This window comes from Pelodiscus sinensis, chromosome 4 (genome assembly GCF_049634645.1).
Source record: "Pelodiscus sinensis isolate JC-2024 chromosome 4, ASM4963464v1, whole genome shotgun sequence".
Lineage (NCBI taxonomy): Eukaryota > Metazoa > Chordata > Testudines > Trionychidae > Pelodiscus > Pelodiscus sinensis.
Window position 1 is genome coordinate 87605917 of NC_134714.1, and position 12233 is coordinate 87618149.

General features: G+C 44.4%; 1 protein-coding gene and 1 long non-coding RNA gene across 12 annotated transcripts in view; one reads left to right on the forward strand and one right to left on the reverse strand.

Moving 5' to 3' along the window:
* The window catches only part of SHANK2 (SH3 and multiple ankyrin repeat domains 2), a 690873-nt gene that overhangs the window by 308618 nt on the left and 370022 nt on the right, over positions 1-12233 (forward strand). The window lies entirely within an intron of this gene.
* LOC142829168 (uncharacterized) overlaps positions 1-12233 on the reverse strand; it is a 139876-nt gene that overhangs the window by 76425 nt on the left and 51218 nt on the right. The window contains exon 3 of the long non-coding RNA XR_012903549.1: positions 2176-2388. This is a non-coding gene — a long non-coding RNA (uncharacterized LOC142829168). The remainder of the gene's footprint in view (positions 1-2175; positions 2389-12233) is intronic.

Consider the following 12233-nt stretch of genomic DNA (forward strand, 5'->3'; position numbering starts at 1 on the left):
ATGAAACTGTGGGGCATGAGAATGGTCCTTCTGCCAGTGATCATGCATAGTTCACTTAGGGTATATCTACACTATGCGATTATTTCGAAATAAGCTATTTTGGAATAACATCTCCCAAAATAGCTATTTTGAAATAGCACATCCACAGAACAAATGCCCATCGAAATAGCACAGAGCTATATCGGAATAGTGTATCCACATTCACTGAATGCTGAATCACATTTAAGGCCCTTGGAAGCACTTCGGGCAGGGCATCAGGACAGTGCTCACCTCCTGGAGCTGCTGCCTGAGGTTATCTGAGGCTTGTGCTTAAAGGGACCCACCTCTGCAGTCATGTCTCAGGCTCTTCTCTTTTGCCTACCTCCTGAAGGGACAGAAAATTAATCTCATTGTGTGTTCTGGTTGCCCTTGCGGACACCAGAGCACTACAGCCATGAAGCACTCCATCTGCTGCAAAGCACTCGCTGGCTCTTAGACCTCATGCTGCACCTCCTGGCACCATTTTTGCAGGTCGCCTATGTGGTACTGAAGAATCAGGACCCACAGCTCACTCTGGGGCCCCTCCTCATCCCACTCCATGTGTAGCTCATGCAACATAACTGCTCCACCCCAACGTGCACCACTGCTTCTGGGGCTGGAACACCCATTCCAACTGGTGGGATGTCGTCATGGAGTGGTGAGACAACCAGCAATGGCTCCAGAACTTTTGCATGTAGAAGGCCACCTACTTGGAGCTGTGTGAGTGGCTCGCAACTGAACTTATGCCACAGGACACCCACATGAGGCTCGCCATCCTCCTCCAGAAGTGGGTCACCATCACTGTTTGGAAGCTCGCCACGCTGGACAACTATTACTTCATCAGGAACCAGATCGGCGTGGGGAGATCGACCATTGGGGCCATTATCATGCAGGTTTGATTCTCTTGCTATCATCCCTGGAGGGTGGTGAAGCACTGGCATGAGATTCCCTAGGGAAGGAAGAAGTGGACTCGCTCTCCCTGGAGGTTTTACAGTTCCACCTTCACAAAGCCCTGCCTGGGATGAGGTAAGTTGGGCTTGATCCTGCTGTGGGAAGAGTCTTGGACTTGGGGAATTCCTGAGCATTCTGGCAACCCTGTGATTCTCTTTGTAACCTTCAATAGGTGGTGAGGGCCATCAACACCATTCTGCACAGGGTCATCATTCTGGGTGACATGGACCCCATCATCACTGGTTTTGCCACCATGGCTTCCCCATCGGTGGGGGAGGAGGGCATTGATGGCACCCATATCCCTATCCAGGCCCCTAATCACCAGGCCTCTGATTATATAGACCAGAAGGAGTAGTTTTCAGTAGCTCTGCAGGCCCTCATGTACCACTGAGGACGCTTCACTGATATCAGTGTCGGGTGGTAGGGGAAGGTTCACAATGCCCGCATCTTTAGGAACTCCAGGCTGTTCCAGAAGATGCACACCGGCACTTCTATCCCTGGCCGCACCATCAGGGTCAGGGACGTGGATTGTGGGGGAAGCAGCCTACCCCTTGCTCCTGTGGCAGATGAAGCCCTACGCTGCACACCTGAACCCCACCAAGGAACACTTCAACGGCAGGCTTAGCAGAGCCTGCATCATGGTGGAGGGCACCTTCAGCCATTTGCAGAGGAGGTTCTGTTGTCTCCTCGCCCACCTGGACCTCAACAAACGGAATGTCCCCCAGGTGGTGGTAGCCTGTTGTGTCCTGCACAACCTATGCAAGAACAAGGGGGAGACATTCCTGCCAAGGTGGGAGCAGAGGCCTCCCCACAAGTGGCCATGGCATTTCCCCTCTGTATCTTTCCTCTCCCACCCTTTACTTTCCCTGCCCTCCCTTCCCACCTTCCCCTCCCCTGCAGATAGAATAAACCAAACTTTTATGTTTACATTTGGGGTAAATATAACTGGGGAGGGACTGGGGAAAGAACCTGGGAGGGAGAAGGAAGAGGGGAGGAGGGTGGAGAAAGTGTAAGGTGGGGCTCAGGAACGGGGCTGGGACTGGCGCCTTCCTCAGGTGGTCCCACCACCTTCTAGGAGGAGAAGCCGTGGGGTGGGGGCAGGAGTAGAAACGGGGGCAGGTAGGACTTGGGAGAGGCTGCACAGGGGGGAAGCTGCTGGATAACTCAATGGCAGTGACCAGGCAGTTGACAGTGTATGCTGTGCACCTGTATGATGGTGTATGCTGTGCACATGCTCTGGGCCTGCTGTGACAGCTCCTTCTAAGTGGCCAATGTCCAAACTCCAGTCTTGACACTCCAGAGACCAGGCAATGTGTTCCCGCTTGAGGTCTTCCCGGGGTCGCCAGCACCTGTGGGTCTCATGGGGCCAGGTGGATGGCACGGGAGGTGTAGCTCATGCCCCATTTGCAGTTGGTCCAGCTGTGAAGGAAAGCGAGAAGGCCAGTCATCCCAGAAGACACATGAAGCCTAGCCCTAATGTGTGAGGCAACACCTAAAGATCTCGGTTCAGATGCAGGTGATTTGCTTTGAGCAAGGCCATCTGTGGCCTAGACAGTGAGCACAGGGGACAAGCAGGCATGGAAAGGTGCTGGCCAGGCCAGGAGCCTGTGGGCGGGAGGTGAGCAACCTCCATTCCTGAGATGTTTGTAACTCTGAAGTTCTGCTGCACCTCATGATGCATCATCATATATTTACTTTAATGAAATCTTTGATATGAATAATTGTGACTTGTTACAAGTTAACTTACTCATTTATAAGTCACCTCTATTTGAAAATGGAAGAGAAAATGGTACCCTTTATAACTAATCTCTTACAATATTGAAAGTAGCACTGGGTGAAATGTTTCAGATGAATAGTTTATTCATAAAAAATGTAGTTTTGGCCGATCAAAAATATTTGTGAATTTGACACTTTATGAATAATTATGAATTACTACTATGAATTACTATTTTTATTGTCATTGGACCAGACGATAAGAGTGAGTCACCTCAGGTAGGGTGAAAGGACCAAGTTTAAATCTCTACTTCAGTAACTATTTAATTATATATTAAATTGGAACAGCTTCATCAGGAGACTCGTAGGGTATGTCTACACTACCACCCTAGTTCGAACTAGGGTGGTTAATGTAGTCATACAAACTTGCAAATGAAGCCCGGGATTTGAATTTCCCAGGCTTCATTTGCATGTTGCCAGGCGCCGCCATTTTTAATGTCCGCTAGTGCGGACTCCATGCCCGCGGCTACATGCGGCACGAACTAGATAGTTCGGAATAGGAAGCCTAATCCGAACTATCTAGTTCGTGCCGCGTGTGGCCGAGCCGCGGGCACAGAGTCCGCACTAGCGGACATTTAAAAATGGCGGTGCCCGGCAACATGCAAATGAAGCCCGGGAAATTCAAATCCCGGGCTTCATTTGCAAGTTCGTATGACTACATTAACCAGCCTAGTTCGAACTAGGGTGGTAGTGTAGACATACCCTGAGGGAGATCTGTCCCAGACCATCCCATAGTCCAGTTAGGTCACTCTTTCTTGCAATGTAGGAGATGCACATTCAAATCCCTTCTCTGTATCAGGCAAAGGGAGGAGATATCCTGGAGAGTGCCTTGCTTGTTGGGCTAAAAGTTATAAAGGAGGAAAAATCTGTTTGGGGTCCATTAGCTTGACCCAAATCAGATTTTTTTTTCCTATTAGTTGTATTGCATTGTAATTTTTTATTTAGTTTGACCCAAACCATTCTTTTTCCCCCCAGTTTTGTGAAACATGAGTTATACTGAACACATAGCTATTTGGGGAGAGTGCTTTAATTTGTACTAGTAGTAAAAGCTCCCTCCCTCCAAAACACCTTGAAGCACTCACTGAGGTTGTCATGAATAGGAACTGCAAGGGAGAGTTTGACTTACCTGGAGAGCGAGGACAGGGTTAAGATAACTTGGAGCTGCCCCTCCAAGGGGGGCTTTGGGCATTCAGCCAATGTAATGCAGATTAGGAATTTCAAACCAAGAAAGGTTTTTTTCCCCTTTGTTTTGGAGCAAGCAGCATTTTTCCCCCTGCAGAGCAGGAGAGATGGACTCTCCCAGGAACAGACTCCTTGAATTCATTGAAATGTGTAAGTAGGGAAAAGTTTAGATAGTCTGTCAGGTTTTATTGTTTTCCTTGTTTGGGGATTTGGAAATCATGTCTGAGCTGGTTAATTGTTTTTCTCTTTTGTAACTAAGGATTACAGCCCAGGGATTCTCCCAGAATCTATTTCAATCCATGGCTTTTAGCACCTAATCATTTACTATGCTTGCAACAGTAGTCTTGTTTTAATAATAAAAATGTTTTCTTTTTGTTTGGTTAACTGGTATTGGTTGATGTTTGTGTCCTTCAACCTACGTGCCTAAGTGAAACCATGTTACCCGGGAGAAGCAGAGCCCCATTGTTCTCTGCAGATTATCTGTTTTCCAACTCCAAGCAAAATGGATGTTGGGGCAGGTGGGAGAGTCTTGTCTCAGGGTGGTGATTCCAAGTGATTTCTTTCTTAAAATACACAGAATGCTGCCAGATGCATAAAGAAAACAGGCCGGGGAGAAAAAAACTAGAACGTTATCATTAAAAGACCAGACCTAGCTTAAGTAGTTAGCTGTAAAACCATTTCCTTACTTATTGTTGGCTGTCTCTCCCCTAGAATAAGTGATGTTGCAGGATTGTATGAAGCATAGTAAGAGTTTGCAATCTTTAGTCATTATGGGGCTGTGAATGGCTCCTTAGGTGTCAAAGGACATTAGTGTCAGCATTATACCCCCACCTTTTACCACCCACCCCAGGTCCTATGCCAAACACTGCTTGGTAGCACCCAAATGTCATATTTTCTTCATATAAAATACAGGATTTCATTCCATCAATGTTCAGTAACCAGATTACTTGGGCAGTCTTTAAATCAAGGCCTTGAGGCTTGACAGTGAATTGTATAGATCCCATCAGCATTGTTTGGAATGTCATACAGCAATTACAAGATGCCCAAAGTCCTGTCTCACCCTGCGTAGACTTTGCACAAGACATGGGTTGGTTTATTTGAGGACCTTCCCCTTTTTGATTTTTCTGAACCCTGATTATACATCTTCAGAGGATATCCCTAGGATGTTACACTGAACTATGATGTTGATTCGCAAAATTATTTTCAAAGAAATTGTGTGTCTGTAGGTTTTCATTCATACTAGTCTAAGCCAGTAATACCTAATAGTCTGTCTCACCCACTCTAAGAGTATAATAATGAGTGCAACTCACTTTTTTTAGTCTTTTTTTCCCACAAAGCTATCTACAATCTACTTACTTTTGTAACAGTTTAGTGGGAAGTAGGAAATGAAAATAGTTTTATTTCAATTTGCCATTGTAAATCTGATTGCTTCTTTTACTTAAGAAAATGCTTAGATACCATGGTTATGGGTGTGACAAAATACACTGAAACAATGACTGCAGTTTTGAAACACATTGAATTTAGTCACTCTTACACAGACGTTGTAGATTCATTTATGCCTGTCATTCACAGAGATGAAATGGTGGAGGAATTTTGATAGTTGATAAAGGTCATTTGGAAAAGGTTGTTTTACATGAAAGAGATGGAGTGGGATGACTGTCTGAGTTGGTTATGACTGGCAGGTATTATCCACTCTACTATATGGTACACATGGATTTCTTTTTCTTTCTGTGCATTAAATCTAAACTTCCAGTACATTGTATCATTAATGTCCTTGCAGCATCAGTAATTGCCATTCTAGATATTCCTGCATCATATTGTCACAGGGTGACTCTGGCATTGTAAGAGGGTAGAGGCCAGTACAGCTTTGAATGGTAAGCTGATCCCCAGTTAGGCTTAAAAACAGGCATGTAGGCCCTAACAGAAGGAGATTGGTTGGTGAGAACTCTCTGAAATCTTGAGAGAGAGAGAGAGAGAGAGAGCTGACGAGTCAGAGATGGGAAGCAGCAGGAGAAAATTGGCAAGAGTTTAGTAGAAGAAGCTGCAGGAGACTCAGTTGACAACTAAAACAGAACTTGTGAAAACTGACCAGAGCTGGAGACCCCCCCAATGAAGGGAAGCCTTGAGCATTGGCCTCTAGGAAAAAGGGGAAAATCCAACTTGGTCAGAGGAAGTCAAGCCTGGAAGCAAGAGGGTAGATGCTGGAGAGATATTCCTAGGCAGGAGTAGGACTAACAGGCAGAGGGGCCCAAGGAGTGGAATACTGTAAAAACCTGAGCAGAGGTCTGTGGGAGGAAATCCAGAATAAGATTAGATGTTTCCATGGCATGACAATGGCATCTTTCCCAATAACTTTCTTATGCCATCTGTTTTCTTCTTTTCTATGTTCTTCTAGGTTATATGCTGTCTAGGAATATGTTCTTGACATCTGTATGTGTCCATACTCCTTCTGCTTTCTTTCTTTGATCATTGCCTCTACAATCTGATAACCAGTCACACATCAGCATTGTTTGTTTTACCCTGCTATCAGATACCAAATATTCTGTTTCTGATGGAATGTTTTATGGTTTTTTTTGTTTGTTTTGAGCCTTTGCCAGTTTCTGGAAGCATGTGAAAATGTGGGTATCACAATAATACTGTGTAACTCTTTTTTGGTTCTTGTGTGAATCCCTTCATTTTCCAGATATTTGTCATTGTTGGAAAAGCTCTACTTGCCTTCACAGTTCATGCTTCCATCTCCTTATGAATACAAACGTGTTAATTATTCAGTATTCTTACATATCACTCAAATGTATACCATTATTGCTGATTCGTCTTTCAATTATTAGGATTTTCATTTTCTTTTGGCTGATTTTTAATTCTACTTTGACAGCCTCACATTTGACATCCATTGTGGTCATTTTCATGGCATTTTCTGTATTTGTAAAACTGACATCTTGAAGGCATAGAATAGAAGATTAGGGTTAGAAGAGACCTCAGAGGCTGTCTAGTCCAACCTCCTGCTCAAAGCAGGACCAACCCCAGCTAAATCATTCCAGCCATGGCTTTCTCAAGCCTGCCCTTAAAATCTCTAAGAATGGAGATTCCACTATCTCCCTAGACAGCTCACTCCAGGTCTTCATCACCCTCCTAGTGAAATAGGACCTCCACCACTGTAACTTGAGACCATTGCTTCTTGTTCTGCCACTTACCACCACTGAGAATAGCCTGGTTCTATCCTCTTTGGAACACCCCGTCAGGCAGTTGAAAGTTGCTGTTAAATCCCCCCTCACTCTTCTGCAGACTAAAGCTCAGTTTCCTCAACCTCTCCTTATAAGTCACCTTCCCCAGACCTCTAATAATTGTTGTTGCTGTCTGCTGGGCTCTCCAGTTTATCCATATCCTTTCTTTAGTGAGAGACCCAAAACTGAACACAATAACCCAGATGTGGCCTCACCAGTGCCTAAGTGCAGGACTCTGCACTTGTCCCTGATGAACCTCAGATTTCTTTTGGCCCAATCCTTCAATTTGTCTAGGTCACTCTGGACCCTATCCGTACCCTCCAATATATCTACTTCTCCCTGTAACTTAGTGTCATCCACAAACTTGCTAAAGGTGAAACCCATCCCCTCATCCAGATAATTAATGAAGATGTTGGAACACTGCTGGCTCTTGGGGTAGTCTACTTGATACTGGCTGCCAACTAGACATTGAGCCTGATAATCTAATCAGATTCATAGCCACCTTAGAGTTCATTCATCCAAGCCATACTTTTTTTAACTTGTTGGCAAGAATATTGTGGGAGATCGCATCAAAAGCTTTGCTAAAGTCAAGGTATACCATGTCCACTGCTTTCCCCATTCCGCAGAGTCAATCCAATCACTGTAATCAGTTAGGTAGATCAGGCATGACTGTTCCTGATGAATGCATGCTGACAGTTCCTGATCACCTTCCTTTCCTCTAAGTGTTTCAAAATGAATTTGTGAGGATCTGCTCCCTGATTTTTCCAGGAAGTGAGGTGATACCAACTGGTCTGTAGTTCCCCAGATTCTTCACCTTCCCTTTTCAGAAGATGGACACTACTTTTGCTTTTTTCCAATCATCCAGGACTTCACCCAGCCACCACAAATGTTCAAATATAACAACCAGTGGCTCTGTAATCACATCAGCCAATTCTGTACCCTTAGATCTGGCCCTATGGACTTGTGCAAGTCCGGCTTCTCTAAATAGTCCTTAATCTGTTCTTTAATTACTGAGGGCTGCTCACTTCCCTCCCCCGCACCTAATCTTGTGCTGCCCGGTGCAGTGATCTGGAAGCACTGAGTACTTTAGCTTTTTCCACATCATCCATCAATATGTTGGCTTCCCCTTTCAGTAAAGGTCCTATACTTTCCCTGACCTTCTTGTTGCTAACATAGCTGAAGAAACCCTTCTTGTTGTCCTTTAAATCCCTTACTAATTAAAACTCCAGTTGTGCTTTGGCTTCCCTGATTTCACCCCTGATTGCTTGAGCAATATTTTTATATTCCTCCCTAGTCATCTGTCCAAATTTCCACCTCTTGTTAGCTTCCTTATAAGCTCCTCTGTTAAGCTAAGTGGATCACCTTCTTTCCCCCCACCTGGGGAGATGGCAGAGCAGCAAAGCGCTTGATTGGCCGTACTTGCTGCCAATAGGAGCAGCACAGGGTGATGCCTGGCAACATCATGGAACAAGTGCATCCCCAGGAAGCTGCACCCACAAAGGCCCTCCATCATCCAGACCCCATGCCCCCAGTCCACTTCTAAACCTACCATCCTTCCAGACCTCCCAAATCCCAGCACACTCCTACACCCCTCCCATCTAGACTCTCCTTCTAGCCTGCTTCTGCACCCTACCACCTTCCCAGACCCCCCAGCCCACAGCTTGCTCCTGTACCCCCTCCCACCTAGACCCACAATAGGTAACATGTGAATGGTTAACCAGTAAGCATCACTCTTACTAGCTAATACGTACCAGACACAGTTAACCACAGGGTCTGCAGCTCCCATCTGTTGCATGCCTAGCCCAGGCAGGCCAGGAGCAGTGCTCATCTGTGACACACCCAGGCTGGGTGGGCTGGAGTAGCCCCCCTCCCCCCCGACCACCCCCATTTAATCAGTTAATCAGTTAACTAATTAAATGGGATTTTACTTCCCTAACCATCACCCCACTCCTGCTCCCTACCTTCTGTCTAGACACCCTCCAAATCCCAAACCACTTCAGCACCCAGACCCCACACCCCAAGCCTACTTCCTGGCAGCCCCCACCCACACACTGAACCCCTCGTTTTGAACCTACCCATGAGCCTAAAAGTCACCCACAAAATCTTCTAGTTTGGGTCCCCCGGCTCTGGTGTGTGAGGGGAATGTGGGGAGTGTCTTTCTGCTTCTCAATTTGGGGCCACATCAGTGAGGGGGTATTTTTTTTGCCACAACTGATTTTTTTGCTGACCCCCCAAAAAGTTCCCCACTCCTGTTATATAGCATATTAATCATTGACTCTGAACTAATACATTCTACCCAATGCACTACCTATCACCCTAGTTCTTTCCAAGGATACCATATTTTCAAGCAGGTGTCCTGTATAGTTCTGCCAAACTTCCATTGTTAGTAATTGATAACACTTTAAACTTTCATTTAATGATGATCCAAAGTGGAACTCTTTGGAATCAACTTGTGATATGTAACTGTCACTCTTTATCTTGAATTCACATATGGACACAAAGAAACACACCTTTTTTTTTCCATCTTGATGAAGATGGTCTATCCACTGTCAGCTGCTACTACCATGAACATGTCAAACTTTTCCTGTATATGTGAAATACTCAGCTGACTTATAATAAACCAAAATATAAATTCTGCATGGAAACAGAAGGATCCATGTAATTCAAAGCATAAAAGTAATAGCTTTGAGTTACATTAATAAAATACTAACTAAGGGTGTGTCTAGACTACATGCCTCCTTCGACGGAGGCATGTAGATTAGCCAGATCAGAAGAGGGAAATGAAGCCGCGATTAAAATAATCGCGGCTTCATTTAAATTTAAATGGCTGCCCCGATCTGCCGATCAGCTGTTTGTCGGCAGATCGGGGGAGTCTGGACGCGATGCCCCGACAAAGAAGCCTTTCTTCATCGACACAGGTAAACCTGGTTTCACGAGGCTTACCTGTGTCGATGAAGAAAGGCTTCTTTGTCGGGGCATCGCGTCCAGACTCCCCCGATCTGCCGACAAACAGCTGATCGGCAGATCGGGGCAGCCATTTAAATTTAAATGAAGCCGCGATTATTTTAATCGCGGCTTCATTTCCCTCTTCCGATCTGGCTAATCTACATGCCTCCGTCGAAGGAGGCATGTAGTCTAGACACACCCTAGGGGAAGGAAGCAATCTTTCTCATTTCATAGCAGTCTAAATTCTCCTTCCTGTCAGTCAACAAAATGAAATCATGATAGAGATTAGATGCTGAGAACTATCTATACCAAAAATAATGATTTGCAACTAGAGTCCTACATTGTCATACATTTCATTATCTCTTCTATCTGACAGGAATCCCTGGTAGTTTCCATTCTTTTAATTAAATTGATCTACAATCCTAACTTGGTACTCAATCATACAATAAATTAAATAATATCTTATTAATAAATTTCCATCTGTTCCTTCACATACAAAGACACACACCCTGTTCTTCTATGAATATTAAAGACGAGGTTTCCTCAGTCCTCTCTTATGTTGTTCTGGATTTTCGTCAGTGTAACTAAGAGCAAAATTTGCCTTCATGTTTTATATGATGAGAAGTGTGACGTTACCTGATTAAAATATGACCAAGTAGATCACTGTTGCTACCTCTATTAATAATCGCAACAAATCTTATACAGAGTGTGTCGAAAGAAAGGATATGATTTGCTAATGTTTATGTCATTTGTATGCATGTATCATTTTTGTATTTGAAATTATGAGTATTGGCTCTATATCTATATTTCAAATATGTTTTCTCCTGTGGTAATGCCCACAAAATATTTAGCCTGAATATCTTGAAGGGATTATTCAAGATAAATGTTCTATACAAAGTATTCTTACCTCACAATGGAAAACACCCATCTACACAGAATGGACTTTCCTGTGAAGGTTCCATCTGAAGTACAGGTAATGGCTTATACTACAAATGACTAAGTGAAATCAGACATAGACATGTGACTTGCCCATATGACTCCTGACTGCATCTTTACCTTTAATTTTCCACAAGCTGCACTGAGGGCTTGGTTTGAAACTGTGGATTTCCCTCCACATGGCAGAAGATATAAAACGTGGGGGGAAACCTCTCTATTTTGCCTCTTTCCTGTTCTAGCCTCTGTACTATGAACTGGTAATAATGGGAACATTCTAACCAAAAGTCTGAGGACCTTCCAATGAAGTTGGAAGCAACTAGAGACTTGACTTGAGCCAGCAGTTTATTCCATCACTGCTACAAGTAAGGATGTTAGATATTGTTTATTTTAGTAATTGTGCAGCTGCAACAATTTTTAGCAGTTACACAGTTATTAAAATACTCCCCGGGGGTGGGGCTGGCAGCCAGTGTGCTCCTGGCTCCCTGCCCCACTCCCAGGGAGCTCCCTGCCAACTTCACTCTGCTACCTCTGTGGGAGGCAGCAGGTGGGGGGATGGTGGCTTCACGCGAGCCAGCTCCTCACCTCCCCCCCAGTCTTGCTGCCTTTCATACAGAGGCAGCAACAGGGGGGTGTAGTAGTTTGGATTAACAGATAAGATCAGGCTTATCAGTTAATCGTTTATATGACTATATGCTAACATCCCTAGCCTGAATCAACATTTTGCAATTCTTGTGTGTATTTGATTCTTTTAGTCAATTTTAGCTCTCTCTCTCTCTCTCTCTCTCTCTCTCACTCACACACACACACACACACACACACACACTAAAGGATTGGTAACAGGGTGCTTATAAGGTAGGATGTGAGTGATATGTTGAACTTAGTGTGTGGCTGATCCTTTGGGATCAGAGGAAACCTTTGTTTGATTAAATTGTTTTTAAATAACTACTCATCATTTAAGTCAGTGTTTTTGCCACACAGCCAGATCAGTATATCACTCAGGTCTTATGCAATTATCACATAGTTGCCATTCCTTAAATATCTGAAATGTAAAGGAAAGAAGGTAGCTAGGTAGATACATACATACAAGGACTGGAATGCCAAAGGACATGTTCCTCTGACATCTTGTTAGCTAGGGGTACGTCTAGACTACATGGCTCCGTTGACGGAGCCATGTAGATTTGTTTGTTTGACAAAGGGAAATGAAGC